The sequence below is a fragment of the Macaca mulatta genome, chromosome 16, assembly GCF_049350105.2.
Source record: "Macaca mulatta isolate MMU2019108-1 chromosome 16, T2T-MMU8v2.0, whole genome shotgun sequence".
Lineage (NCBI taxonomy): Eukaryota > Metazoa > Chordata > Mammalia > Primates > Cercopithecidae > Macaca > Macaca mulatta.
Window position 1 is genome coordinate 21,604,061 of NC_133421.1, and position 18,816 is coordinate 21,622,876.

General features: G+C 39.8%; 1 pseudogene across 1 annotated transcript in view; it reads left to right on the plus strand.

Annotated features, from left to right (window-relative positions):
* LOC704543 (CCDC144A N-terminal pseudogene) overlaps positions 1–18,816 on the plus strand; it is a 119,209-nt pseudogene that overhangs the window by 42,598 nt on the left and 57,795 nt on the right. The window contains exon 6 of the transcript XR_013406177.1: positions 11,393–11,529. The product of XR_013406177.1 is annotated as a CCDC144A N-terminal pseudogene (transcript). The remainder of the gene's footprint in view (positions 1–11,392; positions 11,530–18,816) is intronic.

Genomic DNA, 18,816 nt, shown 5'->3' on the forward strand with positions numbered 1-18,816 from the left:
GATCCTGTCTTTATGATGCTAGCTGGTTATTTTGCCCATTAGTTGATGCAGTTTCTTCCTAGCATCGATGGTCTTCACAATTTGGCACGTTCTTTTGCAGTGGCTGGTACCGATTGTTCTTTTCCATGTTTAGTGCTTCCTTCAGGAACTCTTGTAAGGCAGGCGTGGTGGTGACAGAATCTCTCCACATTTGCTCGTCTGTAAAGGATTTTATTTCTTCTTCACTTATGAAGCTTAGTTTGGCTGGTTATGAAATTGTGGGTTGAAAATTCTTTTCCTTAAGAATGTTGAATATTAGCCCCCACTCTCTTCTGGCTTGTAGAGTTTCTGTCAAGAGATCCACTGTTAGTCTGATGGGCTTCCCTTTGTGGGTAACCCGACCTCTCTCTCTGGCTGCCCTTATCACTTTTTCCTTCATTTTAACCTTGGTGAATCTGAGAATTATGTGTCTTGGGGTTGGTCTTCTCAAGGAGTACCTTTGTGGTGGTCTCTCTGTTTCTTGAATTTGAACGTTGGCCTGCCTTGCTAGGTTGGGGAAGTTCTCCTGGATAATATCCTGAGGAGTGTTTTCCAACTTGGTTCCATTCTCCCCGTCAGTTTCAGGTACACCAATCAAACGTAGATTTGGTCTTTTCACATAGTCCCATATTTCTTGGAAGCTTTATTCGTTTCCTGTTACTCTTTTTTCTCTAAACTTCTCTTCTTGCCTTATTTCATGAAGTTGATCTTCAATCACTATTACCCTTTCTTCCAGTTGAGGAAATCGGCTATTGAAGCTTGTGCATGCGTCACATAGTTCTCATGCCATGAGTTTTCAGCTCCGTCAGGTCATTTAACGTCTTCTCTACACTGTTTATCCCAGTTAGCCATTCATCTAATCTTTTTTCAAGGTATTTATCTTCCTCGTGATGGGTTCGAATATCCTCCTTTAGCTCGGAGAGGTTTGTTATTACTGACCTTCTGAAAGCTATTTCTGTCAGCTCGTCAAAGTCATTCTCCATCCAGCTTTGTTCTGTTGCTGGAGATGAGCTGTGATCCCTTGGAGGACAAGAGGTAGTCTGGTTTTTAGAATTTTCAGCTTTTCTGCTCTGGTTTCTCCCCATCTTTGTGGTTTTATCTACCTTTGGTCTTTGATGTTGGTGACCTACAGATGGGGTTTTGGTATGGATGTCCTTTTTGTTGATGTTGATGCTATTCCTTTCTGTGTGTTAGTTTTCCTTCTAACAGTCAGGTCCCTGAGCTGCAGGTCTGTTGGAGTTTACTGAAAGTCCACTCCAGATGCTGTCTGTCTGGGTATCACCAGCGTAGGGTGCAGAACAGCAAATATTGCAGAACAGCAAATGTTGCTGCCTGATCCTTCCTCTGGAAGCTTTGTCCCAGAGGGGCACCTGCCTGTATGAGGTGTCAGTCGTCCCCTACTTGGAGGTGTCTCCCAGATTGCCTACCTGGGGGTCAGGGACCTACTGAGGAGGCAGTCTGTCCATTCTGTGAGCTCAAACACCGTGCTGGGAGAACCACTGCTGTCTTCAGAGGTGTCACACAGGGAGGTTTAAGTTTGCAGAAGTTTCTGCTGCCTTTTGTTCAGCTATGCTCTGTCCCCAGAGATGGAGTCTAGAGTCAGTAGGCCTTGCTGAGCTGTGGTGAGCTTTGCCCGGTTTGAACTTCCCAGGCTTCTTTATTTACCTACCCAAGCCTCAGCAATGGTGGGCACCCCTTTCCCTGCCAGGCTGCTGCGCTAGCAGTGAGCAAGGCTCCATGGGCATGGGACCTGCTGAACCAGTCGTGGAGTATAATCTGCTGGTGCAGTTTGCTAAGACCATTGGAAAAGTGCAGTATTTGGATGGGAGTGTCCCATTTTTTCCAGGTACTGTCTGTCACGGCTTCCCTTGGCTAGGAAAGGGAAATACTCCGACCCCTCACACTTGCTGGGTGAGGCATTTCCCCATCCTGCTTTGGCTTGCCCTCCGTGGGCTGCACCCCCTTTCCAACCAGTCCCAGTTAGATGAAGCAGGTACCTCAGTTGGAAATGCAGAAATCCCCCGTCCTCTGCGTCTGTCATGCTGGGAGTTGCAGACCAGAGCTGTTCCTATTCGGGCTTCTTGGAACGGACTCTGTTTTTTCTGTATCAATTATCTGGTCCATTCCAATTTTCCACTTCGGAATAGCTTATGAAAAGCATACAGTTTGATTCTCTAAATCTGTAATTGTGTATAGAAACAGATGATTTGTAAGCAATAGAGTTTAGGAAAACTTTCTCATAATCTTTGTTTCTTAATCAACCTAAGTCTCTCTGTCAGTCTTCCAAGTGGCATGTGGATTGTGAAACTCATTTTGCCATATATCATGTGACCTTGAGAACCAGGAGAGGCATCAAGAAAATCTATAAAGGAAATGCAATGAGCTTGAGTGCTTTTTCCATTTACTGACTTAAAAATAAGATGTAGCTAACAATAAGATGGGAATACAGTAGAAAGGAAGCAATGACTGAGAAGAGAGATCAAAAGGCATCTGGTGGGCATGGTCGCAAACACCTGTAGTCTCAGCTTCTCTGGAGCCTGAGGCAGGAGCATCTGTTGAGCCCGGGAGTTCTGGGCCATAGTGTGGTAGGCCGATCAGGTGTTCACACTAAATTCAGCATCCGTATTGTGACCTCCTGGGAGCAAGGCACCACCAGATTGACTAAGGAAGGGTGAACTTGGCCCAGGTCGGAAATGGAGCAGGTCATAAGTAACTCCTGAGCTGATCAGCAGAAGGATCGCGAATGTGAACAGCTACTGCATTCCAGCCCGGGTAACATAGCGAGACCTCATCTCTTACAAAAAAAAAAAAAAAAAGTGTCCAGCCCTGGGAGCTGCAGCAAATATTCCTGGCCAATGAATCTGTTTATTGTGCTTTCGTGTTTTCAGGTTTATCTGTTTAACTCAAACTGTTGGAACTTACAATTCCATTGTGACCACTTTAAATATTTTTCAACAAGTATATACACTTTAACATATATATTTTACTGTATGTGGAATCATGATCTTTTATTTCTTTTTAAAAAAATCCCAGAGACATAGCGAGTCAGAGCCTTCCTTACAATCAGAGGATGCAGAGGATGCAGATGAGCTTTTAAGGGTCCTGAGCACAGATCTTGAATTTCTTGATTTGGATCAAATCAGTCCTGAGGAACAACAGATTAGTTCCCCTGCAAGGCAGCCCTCGGGAGAACTTCAGGAGATAACCCACCAGATGCCCCAAGATGAACTGGGACGAGAAAGAAGGGACTTGGAGCCAGAAAGCAGAGAGGAGGGACAAGAAAGGAGAGTATGTGACATCCAGTCCAAAGCAGGGATCTCCCGGCCATCACTGATGTCCAGCACCACAGACGACACCCTGTTTCAAAAGGATGAAAGTGCCTGGATGTATCCCTTGGTAAGTGTAATGCTTTTAAATCTCCCCTAGCGCTTTGAGAGTATTGTGCAATAGGGGAATTTTATGCATGTAGAGGGTGGGGAAAATACCACCAGAAGGAGACTTTTCAAACTAATAATAGACTTTTGTCTTTTTTTTTTTTTTTTTTTTTTTTTTTTGACAGAGTCTCTCTGTCACCCAGGCTGGAATGCAGTGGCACGATCTTGGCTCACTGCAGCCTCCACCTCCCAGGTTGAAGTGATACTTGTTCCTCAGTCTCCTGAGTAGCTGGAATTAGGGGCATGAGCCACCACACCTGGCTAATTTTTGTATTTTTAGTAGAGAGGGATCTCGCCATGTTGACCAGATTGGTCTTGAACTCCTGACCTCAGGTGATCCACCTGCCTCGGCCTCTCAAAGTGCTGGGATTATTACAGGCATGAGCCACTGCTCCTGGCCTAGACTTGTGTCTTTTAAAGTTCATTTAAGAGCTCCGACTGGAACATGTGTGACTGAACATTAACTTAAGAGCCGTATCTGGGTTCAATGGTATTGCTTACAGGTAGGAAATTCCAGACATAGTTTGTCTGTTGCATAGGGTGCTATGTCACGTGTGAGATTCAAAGTCCATTCTGCGCCCCTCCCCAGCTTCCTCCTCCCCCTTTCCTTCTCACTTCCTCTCCTCTTCCCTTCCCCTCCCCTTTCCCTTTTCTTTCCTCTCCTCCTGTCCCCCTCCTTTTCCTCTCTCACACTGTAAAATTCCTCCTTCGTGCCAGCAATTCCGCCCCTTCCCCGTCTTGTCTCACTTCTTCTGCCTTGATGTATTTTTTTTTTTAAATTACACTTTAAATTGCAGGGTATATGTGCACAATGTGCAGGTTTGTGACATGGGTATACATGTCCCATGTTGGATTGCTGTACCCACTAAGTTGTCATTTACATTAGGTATTTCTCTTAATGCTATCCCTCCCCCTTTCCCCCACCCCAACTATGAGTGAGAACATGCAGTGTTTGGTTTTCTGTCCTTGTGACAGTTTGCTCAGAATAATGGTTTCCAGCTTCATCCATGTCCCTACAAAGGACATGAACTCATCCTTTTTTATGGCTGCATAGTATTCCACAGTGTTTATGTGCCACATTTTCTTTATCCAGTCTATCATTGATGGACATTTGGGTTGGTTCCAAGTCTTTGCCATTGTGAATAGTGCCACAATGAACATACGTGTGCGTGTGTCCTTATAGTAGCATGATTTATAATCCTTTGGGTGTATACCCAGTAATGGGATAGTTGAGTCAAATGGTATTTCTAGTTCTAGATCCCTGAGGGAAAGTCACACTGTCTTCCACAATGGTTGAACTAGTTTACACTCCCACCAACAATGTAAAAGTGTTCGTATTTCTCTACATCCTCTTAGGGACCTGTTGGTTCCTGACTTTTTAATGATCGCTGTTCTAACTGGTGTGAGATGGTATCTCATTGTGGTTGTGATTTGCGTTTCTCTGATGACCAGTGATGATGAGCATGTTTTCATGTGTCTGTTGGCTGCATAAATGTCTTCTTTTGAGCAGTGTCTGTCATATCCTTTGCCCACTCTTTGATGGGGTTGTTGTGTTTTTCTTGTAAAGTTGTTTAAGTTCTTTGTAGACTCTGGATATAAGCCCTTTGTCAGATGAGTAGATTGCACACATTTTCTTCCGTTCTGTAGGTTGCGTGTTCACTCTGATGGTAGTTTCTTTTGCTGTGCAGAAGCTGTTTAGTTTGATTAGATCCCCTTTGTCTATTTTGTCTTTTGTTACCATTGCTTTTTGTGTTTTAGTCATGAAGTCCTTGCCCATGCCTGTGTCCTGAATGGTATTGCCTAGGTTTTCTTCTAAGGTTTTCATGGTTTTAGGTCTAACAATTAAGTCTTTGAATTAATTTGTGTCTAAGGTGTAAGGAAGGGATCCAGTTTCAGCATTCTACATATGGCTAGCCAGTTTTCCCAGCACCATTATGAAACAGGGAATCCTTTCCGCATTTCTTGTTTTTGTCAGGTTTGTCAAAGATCAGATGGTTGTAGATGTGTGGTGTTATTTCTGAGGCCTCTGTTCTGTTCCTTTGGTCTATATCTCTGTTTTCGTAGCAGTACCATGGTGTTTTGGTTACTGTAGGCTTGCAGTGTAGTTTGAAGTCAGGTAGTGTGATGCCTGCAGCTTTGTGCTTTTTGCTTAGTATTGTCCTGGCAATGTGGGCTCATTTGTGGTTCTATATGAACTTTAGAGTAGTTTTTTCCAGGTCTGTGAAGAAAGTCATTGGTAGCTTGATGGGGATGGCATTGAATCTATAAAATACCTTGAGTAGTATAGCCATTTTCACAATACTGACTGTTCCTGTCCATGAGCATGGAGTGTTCTTCCATTTGTTTGTGTCATCCTTTATTTCATGGGGCAGTGGTTTGTAGTTCTCCTTGAAGAGGTCCTTCACATTCTTTGTAAGTGGGATACCTTGGTGTTTTATTCTCTTTGTAGCAATTGTGAATGGGAGTTCACTCATGATTTGGCTCTCTGTTTGTCTGTTATTGGTGTATAGGAATGCTTGTGATTTTTGCTTGTTGATTTTGTATCCTGAGACTTCATTGAATTTGCTTATCAGTTTAAGGAGATTGTGGACTGAGGCAATGGGGTTTTGTAAGTATACAATCATTTCATCTGCAAACAGGGAGAATTTGACTTCCTCTTTTCCTAATTGAATACCGTTTATTTCTTTCTCTTGCCTTGAATGCCCTGGCCAGAGCTTCCAACACTATTTTGAGTAAGAGTGGTAATAGAGGACATTCCTGTCTTGTGCCAGTTTTCAAAGTGAATGCTTCCAGTTTTTGCCCATTCCATATGATATTGGCTGTGGGCTTGTCATAATTAGCTCTTATTATTTTGAGGTACGTCCCATGAGTACCTAGTTTATTGAGAGTTTTTAGCATGAAGGGCTATTGAATTTTGTCGAAGGCCTTTTCTGCATCTATTTGAGATAATTGTGGTTTCTGTCATTGGTTCTATTTATGTGATGGATTACGTTTATTGATTTGCATTTGTTCAAGCAGCCTTGTATCCCAGGGATGAAGCCGACTTGATCATGGTAGATAAGCTTTTTAATGTGCTGCTGGATTTGGTTTGCCAGTATCTTATTGAGGGTTTTTGCATTGATATTCATCAGGAATATTGATCTAAAAATCTTTTTATTTTGTTGTGTCACTGCCAGGCTTTGGTATCAGGATGATGCTGGCCTCATAAAATGAGTTAGGGAGGATTCTCTCTTTTTCTATTGATTGGAATACTTTCAGAAGGATTGGTACCATCTCCTCTTTGTACCTCTGGTATAATTTGGCTGTGAACCATCTGGTGTTGGACTTATTTTGGTTGGTAGGCTATTGATTATAGCCTCAATTTCACAGCCTTTTATTGGTCTATTCAGAGATTCAACTTCCTCCTGGTTTAGTCTTGGGAGGGTGTATGTGTCCAGGAATTTATCCATTTCTTCTAGATTTTCTAGTTTATTTGCATAGAGGTGTTTATAGTATTCTCTGATGGTAGTTTGTATATCTGTGTGATTGGTGGTGATATCCCCTTTATCGTTTTTTATTGAGTCTATTTGATTCTTCTCTCTTTTCTTCATTAGTCTTGCTAGCATTCTATCAATTTTGTTGATCTTTTCGAAAAACCAGCTCCTGGATTCGTTGATTTTTTGAAGGGCTTTTTTTTGTGTGTCTGTCTCCTTCAGTTCTGCTCTGATCTTAGTTATTTCTTGCCTTCTGCTAGTTTTTGAATGTGTTTGCTCTTACTTCCCTAGTTCTTTTAATTGTGATGTTAGGGTATCAATTTTAGATCTTTCCAGCTTTCTCTTGTGGACTTTTAGTGCTATAAATTTCTCTCTACACACTGCTTTAAATGTGTCCCAGAGATTCTGCTACATTGTGTCTTTGTTCTCGTTGGTTTAAAAAAAAAATCTTTATTTCTGCCTTCATATCCTTATTTACCCAGTAGTCATTTAAGAGCAGATTTTTCAGATTCTATGTAGTTGTGCGGTTTGGAGTGAGTTTCTTAATCTCGAGTTCTAATTTGATTGCACCATGGTCTGAGAGACAGTTTGTTGTGATTTCTGTTCTTTTACATTTGCTGAGGAGTGCTTTACTTGCAACTCTGTGGTCAGTTTTGGAATAAGTGTGATGTGGTGCTGAGAAGAATGTATATTCTGTTGATTTTGGGTGGAGAGTTCTGTAGATGTCTATTAGGTATGCTTGATGCAGAGCTGAGTTCAAGTCTTGGATATCCTTGTTAACCTTCTGTCTCATTGATCTGTCTAATATTGACAGTGGGGTGTTAAAGTCTCACATTATTATTGTGTGGGAGTCTAAGTCTGTTCGTAGGTCTCTAAGAACTTGCTTTATGAATCTGGGTGCTCCTATATTGGGTGCATATATATGTAGGGTAGTTAGCGTTTCTTGTTGAATTGATCCCTTTACCATTATATAATGGCCTTTTTTTGTCCATTTTGATCTTTTTTAGTTTAAAGTCTGCTTTATCAGAGACTAGGATTGCAACCCCTGCTCTTTTTGCCTTTGCGTTTGCTTGGCAGATCTTCCTCCATCCATTTATTTTGAGCCTATGTGTGTCTCTGCATGTGAGATGAGTCTCCTGAATACAGCACACTGATGGGTCTTGACTCTTTATCCAATTTGCTAGTCTGTGTCTTTTAATTGGGGCATTTAACCCAGTTACATTTAAGGATAATATTGTTACATGTGAATTTGATCCTGTCATTACGATGTTAGCTGGTTATTTTGCCTGTTAGTTGATGCAGTTTCTTCCTAGCATCGATGGTCTTTACAATTTGGCATGTTTTTGTAGTAGCTGGTATAGGTTGTTCCTTTGCATGTTTAGTGCTTCCTTCAGGATCTCTTGTAAGGCAAGGCAGGCAAAATGGTGACAAAATCTCTCCACATTTGCTTGTCTGTAAAGGATTTTATTTATCCTTCACTTATGAAGCTTAGTTTGGCTGGATATGAAATTCTGGGTCGAAAATTCTTTAAGAATGTTAAATATTAGCCCCCACTCTCTTCTGGACCCACAGTTAGTCTGATGGACTTCCCTTTGTGGGTAACCCGATCTCTCTCTCTCTGACTGCCCTTAACACTTTTTCCTTCATTTCAACCTTGGTGAATCTGAGAATTATGTGTCTTGGGGATGCTCTTCTCGAGGAGTACCTTTGTGGTGGTCTCTGTGTTTCCTGAATTTAAATGTTGGCCTGCCTTGCTAGGTTGGGGAAGTTCTCCTGGATAATATCCTGAGGAGTGTTTTCCAACTTGGTTCCATTCTCCCCATCAGTTTCAGGTACACCAATCAAACGTAGATTTGGTCTTTTCACATAGTCCCATATTTCTTGGGAGCTTTGTTCATTTCTTGTTACTCTTTTTTCTCTAAACTTCTCTTCTCACTTTATTTCATTAAACTGATCTTCAATCACTGATACCTTTTCTTCCACTTGATGGAATCACTTGTGCATGCCTCACGTAGTTCTCATGCCATGGTTTTCAGCTCCATCAGGTCATTTAAGGTCTTCTCTATACTGTTTATTCTAGTTAGCCATTTATCTAATCTTTTTTCAAGGTTTTTAACTTCCTCTTGAAGGGTTTGAACATCATCCTTTAGCTCGGAGAAGTTTGTTATTACCGACCTTCTGAAGGCTACTTTTGTCAGCTGGTCAGTCGTTCTTTGTCCAGCTTTGTTCCTTTGCTGGTGAGGAGCTGCAATCCTTCAGAGAAGAAGTAGTCTGGTTTTTAGAATTTTCAGCTTTTCTGCTCTGCTTTCTCCCCATCTTTGTGGTTTTATCTACCTTTGGTCTATGATGTTGGTGACCTACAGATGGGGTTTTGGTGTGGATGTCCTTTTGGCTGATGTTGATGCTATTCCTATCTGTTTGTTAGTTTTCCTTCTAACAGTTAGTTCCGTGAGCTGCAGGTCTGATGGAGTTTACTGGAGGTCCACTTCAGATGCTGTTTGCCTGGGTATCACCAACGGAGGCTGCAGAACAGCAAATATTGCAGAACAGCAAATATTGCTGCCTGATACTTCCTCTGGAAACTTCGTCCCAGAGGGGCACCTGCCTGTATGAGGTGTCAGTCAGCCCCTACTGGGAGGTGTCTTCCAGATAGGCTATCCAGGGGTCAGGGACCTATGGAGGTGGCATTCTGTCCATTTTCTGAGCTCAAACACCATGCTCGGAGAACCACTGCTGTGTTCAGAGCTGTCAGACAGGGAGGTTTAAGTCTGCAGAATTTTCTGCTGCCTTTTGTTCAACTATGCCCTGCCCCCAGAGATAGAGTGTAGAGGCAGTAGGCCTTGGTGAGCTGTGATGGGCTTCACGCAGTTTGAGCTTCTCCGGCTATTTTGTTTACCTACCCAAGCCTCAGCAATGGCAGATACCCCTTTCCCTGCCAGGCTGTAGCCTGGCAGGTCGATCTCAGACTCCTGTGCTAGCAGTGAGCAAGCCTCCATGGGTGTGGGACCCACCGTGCCAGGTGCGGGATATAATCTCCTGGTGTGCTGTTTGCTAAGACCATTGAAAAAGCACAGTATTTGGGCAGGAGTGTCCTGTTTTTCCATGTACTGTCTGTCATGGCTTCCCTTGGCTAGGAAAGGGAAATCCCCCGACCCCTTGCGCTTTCCGGGTGAGGCAATGGCCCGCCCTACTTCGGCTTGCCTTCTGTAGGCTGCACCAACTGTCCAGCCAGTCCCAGTGAGGTGAACCAGTTACCTCAGTTGGAAATGCAGAAATCACCCATCTTCTGCGTTGATCACTCTTGGTGCTGCAAACCATAGCTCTTCCTGTCTGGCTGTCTTAGAAGAGAAGCCCAACATATTTGTTAATATAACCACTCTGTACTGTTTCTTTTGAATCACACCTCTATGTTTTGTTGCTTATTAAAGTACATTAAGTTTTGCCATATATATTTTTCCATATAAATTGCATAAATGCTCACCGAAAACTTAATATATGATGCTAACGTGAACAGCTGAGTCTTCTACATTCATTTGGGCAGTCCTCCCACCCTTTGCCAAGGCATTGAATTATTTTGCCTAAGTCACACTTTTAACCTATCTGATTAATTTGTAGAATTTGTCTGATTCAGCATTATGGAATTGTATCGTTTCTTTTGGTGCCACAAAATGCTAGGTAATGGCACTTTAGGTGCTTGGATCTATCATTTACTCTTTTTTGGGTTTAGCCCAGTCATCAATAGACAGTGGGCTAAAGTAGATTCTTATACTGTATATCCTCCAGCTATAGATTTTTATGGCTATTGAATGTGAAATTTGGGAAGCATCTCATTTTCAGAATTCCACACCAACTCAGCAGTTTCACTCTGCTTTTTGTGTTGCAGTGGACTTGTATTTCAGTAAGCTCCTTTACCTTTTTGATATCCCAGGATTCAAATGAAAAAAAAAAAAGACAAAAGTTAGTGGAAGAAAAGAATAGCTTAGTGCAGAAAAGGGGAAGCTTCCTTTCTGTTCCTAAAGCCCCACAGTGTTGTATCCTCTCAATCTGGCTGTTTAATGTGAAAGCCAAGTGGCAAAGACAGAAGAAGACATGCTTTGTGTCTTTGTCTTCTTATTTCTGTATTTGTGCCAGTCAAATGAGGTAAAAATTCATAATACATAGTGCAGGGTGGTTGGGAATAAAAGCACAAAATTAAGAAGGGCCCTTGTTTAAATTTTGGAAAATTCTGTCTCATTCATTGAAACAGAAATGAAGCCAACTTTACAAAAATGTTGATGATAAAATTATAACAATTACAATTATATGATGATAGTTCCAGATATGATCAAATTAAACACCAAATATTTTAATGACTAAAATTATGATAATTAAACTGAGTCAAGTGATGAAATCAATGAAAACAGAAAAAAGTTATTTGCATTGAATAAAGCAGTAACACTTGTCCTTAACATCAAACTCTCACTCAAGGTTGAAGAAGAAGTGGAAAAGCAGAGAAGTAATAGCACAGAATTATCAGGAAACCCAGCTCATGGTGCTGCTGCTGGCAATAATGATGATGGACTAAATCAGCAGTTTCCTAGGAAGAAGAAGAAAGGGCATGACAGGTAAGCCTATAGCAACATTTAACAGGAGACATTTGGCCAGGCGCGATGGCTCACACCTGTCATCCCAGCACTTTGGGAGGCCAAGGCAGGTGAATCATCTGAGGTCAGGAGTTCAAGACCAGCCTGACCAACATGATGAAACCCCACCTCTAACAAAAATACAAAATTAGCCAAGTGTAGTGGTGCATGCCTGTAATCCCAGCTACTTAGGAGCCTGAGGCAGGGGAATTGCTTTAACTCAGGAGGTGGAGGTTGCAGTGAGCTGTGATCACGCCATTGCACTCCAGCCTGGGCAAAAGAGTGAAACTCCATCTCAAAACAACAACAACAACAACAACAACAACAACAACAAAAACAGGAGACAATTATGTGCTATGAAATGAATCCAAATTTGGGCTAATATTCATGATGAACAAATTTTATACTTTTACTAGGATATTAAGCCTTCCTTGGTTATCAGAAAAATGTAAATGAACAATGAAATACCATATTTTCCAATCATATTGATATTTTACTTAAAAAATAGGAAATATTGTCAAATGTGAAGATGGCATTTTCATACACTGCTGTTAAATGAAATTGATGAATCCTTTTTCCAGGGTAATTTAGTAGCATGTATCAAAATTTCAAATATGTCACTTCTTTAACCTAACAACTTCACTTTTGGGACGAGATCCTACAGGAAAATATGACTTGTGTAAACACATACACATATTTGTTAAGGACATTTATTACATGTAGTATATAATATACAATATAATATATAATATACAATAGGTTAATATGTTAAATATATATAATATTAAGTATATATGATATGTTAAGGATATTTATATATGTTACATATATACTTATGTATAAGGATATTTATTATAGCATTGTAATATCAAAAAGTTGGAGATAGCCTAAATCCTTAGCAATAAAGAAATAGTATAGTTGTCATTCCCAGAAAATAATGTAGTATGCAATCATTTTGATAAATGAAGTTGTTAGACCTGGACTGTACTGATTATTTCAAAATTAAAGTATATTTAAAGACTTTAGTTTGATGACACATCTTAAGCCAGTTTTGTTGGAATTCTTGTAATATCTGCTGAGTTATAAGAAGCAGCTAGCTACATGCTACATTGACACTGTACCTTGTGTGCAACAGAATTGCTAGTTATTACATTTTTTGTTTTTTGTTCTCAATGTGTGAGTGCTGAAATACCAGATCCTCAAATTAACTTGAATATTGCCAAGAGATTGCACATGGGGATTCATATTCCGTATAAGCATTTCAATATATTGGGTAAAACTTACTAAAATATATCAGAGGATCTCAGATCTACTGAACCAAGAGTTGGACGGCTCTTTTTGTAAAGAGCCAGTTAGTAAATATTTTAAGCTTTGTGAATTGTAAAGTGAATAAGTGTGGCTGTGTTTCAAGGAAATTTCCTTATGAAAACAGGCAGTGGGCTGGATTTGGCTTACAAGCACCAATTTGCTGATCCTTGGGCTAAAACCAAGGTGCTGTTATGCAGTGAATCCTCTTTTTAAAGGTACCCTACATGCTTGCCATTATCCTTCCTGTTAAAAGATAATGTATTTCAGTAGAAAACACACCATATTTTTCAACAGTGGCTTCATATAATTTCAACAAATTTGGTTTACAAAATAAGATTATTTTCTGCACTCGTCCCCTTTTATTCTTATTATAGAATTCCATATTTTGACTATTATTTTGTATATTTGATGAGTATAAAATATTCTAGAATTAGATGCTTTTTATTAAGCAAGAAATACTTCTTCTGAAACTTTTAGTCTTCCTTGGTCTTTATGTGTAAGCAGGAGCAAAATGATAATCAGCTTATATAATCTAGTAATGTTCAAGAGGCTTTTTGGTTTTATGAGTTAATGAATTTGTTATTTAATACCTTCATCTGGCATTTCAAAAATGTCATATAGATATAATTTTAAAAACTTTTAAAGGGTAAAAATATAGTATATAGTTATATAAGAATTGAAAAATACAGCTAAACAAGAAGAAAATTAGATCATCTACAGTCATGCCCCTAGGTATGTTGGCCTTGAAAGAATGGTTTATACTCGTGGATTCAGATTTCCTGTCCATTCACTCTTGAGCAGACACCAGTAATTTTCACTCCCACCACTCTTCCAAGATTGTTGTTCTCAAATTTACCACTGATTTGTAAATCTAGACATTGTTTCCTTAGATCTCATTTTATTTAACCTGTCAACAATATTGGATCCAATGGAAAACTCTCTTCTCCATAACAGTATCTTCACTTGGCTTTCAGGATCTCACTCGCTCTCCTGGCTTTTCTTCCTGCCTTTCTATTTCATCTGTCGTAGTCTGTTTTGCTTTATTCTCATATCCCACCTTTTACACATTGATATGTCCCAGGACTCATGACTTTCCTCTCACGACTTTTACTACCTTGTGTGTGCTAATGATTTTCAAATGCGCGTCTGCAGCCTAGATCTCTCTCCTTAATTCCAGACTTCTATACCAACCTACGTACTTGACATCTCTGTTTGGTTGGTCATGAACTGTTGGGTATCACAAACTTACCAGGCCCAAGATTGGAGTACCGATTTTTTCTTTCTCATACCTACCCCTCTCATAGTCTCCTATTTGCATTAATGGTAACTCTTGCAATTGCTCTGCTAGAAACCAAGGTGTCATCCTTGACTCACCTCTCTGACACCTCACATCTAGTCTATCAGCAGATCTTGTCAGGAGTACCTTAAGAATATATCCAGAAGCCAGTCATAGCTTTCATGTCCAAGCCACCACCATCTGCTATCTAGATGAGTGTAATAGACTGTTAATTGGTCTTTCTGTTTTTTAAAAGAATCCTCTTTTCATCAATCCTTAACTCAGTGGCCGTATTTAAAACCTAAGTCAGATGATGTTGTTCCTCTGCTCAGACCCATCTGATTGCCTCTTATTTCACTCCGAGTATGTGTCAGGGTTCCTCCTCATACCTAGAAGGCAACACACAATATGCCCCATTACCTCTCGCACTTAAACTTCTGTTTCTTATTCCCTTTTCTCTGCTTCAGCCATGCTGAACTTCTTGCTCTTCCTTATCTATATCACTATTGCGTAAAAACTCCAGGCACACGTCTGTACTGGGCAGTTCCCTGTGTGTGTCTGGGATGCCTTTTCCTCAGCTAGCCTCCTGGCTTTCTCTTTCCATTCCTTCAGTTCTTTACTTCAAAGCCACTTTCTCAGTAAGGACTTTTCTGGCCATCCTAAAATTCCCACCACCCCTCCTCTCAAACCTGTAAACATTTCATTTTCCTGCTTTAGTTTTTCTCCCCTAACATTGTATATTTTGCCTAATCTATGTACTGTTATTGTGTTTATTTCACTCCCATCAGTAGGAGTAGGGCCTAACTTGCAATAAGTTTCTACTCAATAAATATTTATTATATGAGCAAGTGGAGTTTACCCTTCAGCATATTGTTTTAAACATTAGACTGTTTCTCACGTAAAAAAAAGAAAAAAAAAGATTTGACATTGGCTCATTCTAACACTTTTGCCTAGCAATTATATGCATTTTTGGATTTTTTGGCTCTTCATAATAAGCTACATTCTTTATGTTAATAGTTTTCCATTTAGAGAGAAAAGCTCAATATTGTGGTTACTCACTATACTTTTACTAATAATCATGATAGTTTTACTTACGATAAAATGGATCAAAGGAGTTACAAATTTCACTGGTAATTTATAAAGAAAATTAAATATAAGGGTGGTAAATTTGATGGACTTAAAGATTGTTTCCAAGTGATTATGAACCTTCAGTATTTGAAGTTAAAAGACCAAGTTGGAATGTATAGCTTTCTAGAAGAGAGCTATGCTCATCAGGCACTCTGTATTCTGACCGAGCAGCTGTTGATCTTACATAGGGTTGTGGGAGGAGCAGACTTGAAGGATTGGCGGACTCTCAACGGCATAAGAGGGTTGACATCATCTGGAGAAACATGGCTGTCCGAGCAAGGCTGCTGTGGGTTGGTTAACACTCCCAGGCTTGTGGATTGGAGTGAGTTTGTGTTTGATTGGCTGTCTTTCAGAAGCAAGTGGCCCACATTGATACTGGTTGGTGAGAGAGGCCAATGGTCACTGATTGATTGACTGTATTTACAACTGGCTGTGGGTGGTTGCTTGTTACTACCATGGCTACAGGTCAGTTCTTTCCTAAGTTTGAGGCAACTTTAAACTGCAGTTTTCTGTTTAAAAGTTGCCTTCCATCAACTATGTTTAAAATGAAAATGATTTCATATTCCAGAACTGTAGACTTAATTTAGAAGTGTGGGTCAAGAGGAATTGTTTAATAATTGCTCTCAGGAAGATCCGTTTTTTTTTTTTTTGGTTTTTTTTTTTGATGCTTAATCTCAACCAGAAGAATTCTGTACATAGTTAAAAACAAACAAAAAGCAATTATTAGTTTTGTTTCAGTTTTTATTTTCAGAGACTTCTGCTAAACTCCTAACATAATCTCCAGTGGGAAATGTTTGTCTCTTTGTTAATGTATGTAGTTATACGATAGCAATACTCTTTTTTTATTCCTTAATCTTTTTTTTGGTTCACATTCTGTTCCATGCAATGATAGTGATATAATGTGTGTTTACTTCATTAAAAAAATTACAATGTTCTGCTGACAAATCCAGCTTTTTATATTAAGACTAAATACTAGACTAAACATGTAGGAAATTTGTCAAATTATTTTATTTTCAAACAAACTTTTATAACTAATCAGAATATTGCTATTTTTGAACTATATATAATGACTATAATAACATTTAGGAATTTTAACAGTAAGATTTTTTTCTTCCCAAGACATTTTCCTGATTTCTTTCATGTAATATGTGCCTGTTATTTTTAAAACTTTGTTTAAACTGTTTAAACATTATTATATTTAAAAAACAAAACCCAAAACATAGCACAGATCTAAATATGAGTTTCATGTGTAAGAGTCATTGCCTGTGTCCAGTGGACTCCAGGTTTTTTTTTTTTTCCCTCTGTGATGGAGTCTCACTCTTTCGCAGGGCTGGAGTGTGGTGGCGATCTCAGCTCACTGCAACCTCTGGCTCCCGGGTTCAAGCAATTCTCCTGCCTCAGCCTCCTGAGCAGCTGGAACTACAGGCGTGCCACCAAGCCCAGCTAATTTTTGTATTTTTAGTAGAGACGGGATTTCACCATGTTGGCCAGGATGGTCTTGATCTATTGACCTCATGATCCACCTGCCTCAGCCTCCCAAAGTGCTAGGATTACAGGCATGAGCCACCGCGCCCAGCTGACTCCAGCTTTTTAATGTAGCATTCATCTTCCATTCTTACTTTCCTTGTGTTTTACACTTTTCCATTCAAGTTCCTAGGAAACACCTAGACTCCATGGGACTAATCTTTGTGCTCTCATTCCACTCTCCAAGTGCAGTAGTTTTCTCTGTTATTCCCTGGTAAACTCCTCTTATATTTTGCCTCTTCTGTAATGCCTTCCTTGTGTTAAAATATAACTTTTCATATATCAACTCTTAAACTACACATTGTATCATAATTGCATATTACATGGTTTTTGAGGCAGGAAATATATATTTCTTTATATGTTAGTAATTCATAACTGTGTTTTTTTTAATACTTTAAGTTCTAGGGTACATGTGCACAATGTACAGGTTTGTTACATATGTATACATGTGCCATATTGGTGCGCTGTACCCATTAACTCGTCATTTACATTAGGTATCTCCTAATGCTATCCTTCCCCCCCACCCCCTCCCCACAATAGGACCCGGTGTGTGATGCTCCCCTTCCTGTGTCCAAGTGATCTCATTGTTCAATTCCCACCTATGAGTGAGAACATGCGGTATTTGGTTTTCTGTTCTTGCAATAGTTTGCTGAGAATGATGGTTTCCAGCTGCATCCATGTCCCTACAAAGGACACAAACTCATCCTTTTTTATGGCTGCATAGTATTCCATGGTGTATACGTGCCACATTTTCTTAATCCAGTCTGTCACTGATGGACATTTGGGTTGATTCCAAGTCTTTGCTATTGTGAATAGTGCCGCAATGAACATACGTGTGCATGTGTCTTTATAGTAGCATGATTTATAATCCTTTGGGTATATACCCAGTAATGGGATGGCTGGGTCATATGGTACTTCTAGTTCTAGATCCTTGAGGAATCGCCATACTGTTTTCCATAATGGTTGAACTAGTTTACAGTCCCACCAACAGTGTAAAAGTGTTCCTATTTCTCCACATCCTCTCCAGCACCTGTTGTTTCCTGACTTTTTAATGATTGCCATTCTAACTGGTGTAAGATGGTATCTCATTGTGGTTTTGATTTGCATTTCTCTGATGGCCAGTGATGATGAGCATTTTTTCATGTGTCTGTTGGCTGTATGCATGTCTTCTTTTGAGAAATGTCTGTTCATATCCTTTGCCCACTTTTTGATGGGGTTGTTTGTTTTTTTCTTGTAAATTTGTTTGGGTTCTTTGTAGGTTCTGGATATTAGCCCTTTGTCAGATGAGTAGATTGCAAAAATTTTCTCCCATTCTGTAGGTTGCCTGTTCACTCTGATGGTAGTTTCTTTTGCTGTGCAGAAGCTCTGTAGTTTAATTAGATCCCATTTGTCAATTTTGGCTTTTGTTGCCGTTGCTCTTGGTGTTTTAGACATGAAGTCCTTGCCCATGCCTATGTCCTGAATGGTATTACCTAGGTTTTCTTTTAGGGTTTTTTATGGTATTAGGTCTAACATTTAAGTCTCTAATCCATCTTGAATTAATTTTCGTATAAGGAGTAAGGAAAGGATCCAGTTTCAGCTTTCTACTTATGGCTAGCCAATTTTCCCAGCACCATTTATTAAATAGGGAATCCTTTCCCCATTTCTTGTTTTTCTCAGCTTTGTCAAAGATCAGATGGCTGTAGATGTGTGGTATTATTTCTGAGGACTCTGTTCTGTTCCATTGGTCTATATCTCTGTTTTCTTACCAGTACCGTGCTGTTTTGGTTACTGTAGCCTTATAGTATAGTTTGAAGTCAGGTAGCATGATGCCTCCAGCTTTGTTCTTTTGACTTAGGATTGTCTTGGCGATGTGGGCTCTTTTTTGGTTCCATATGAACTTTAAAGCAGGTTTTTCCAATTCAGTGAAGAAACTCATTGGTAGCTTGATGGGGATAGCATTGAATCTGTAAATTACCTTGGGCAGTTTGGCCATTTTCATGATATTGATTCTTCCTATCCATGAGCATGGTATGTTCTTCCATTTGTTTGTG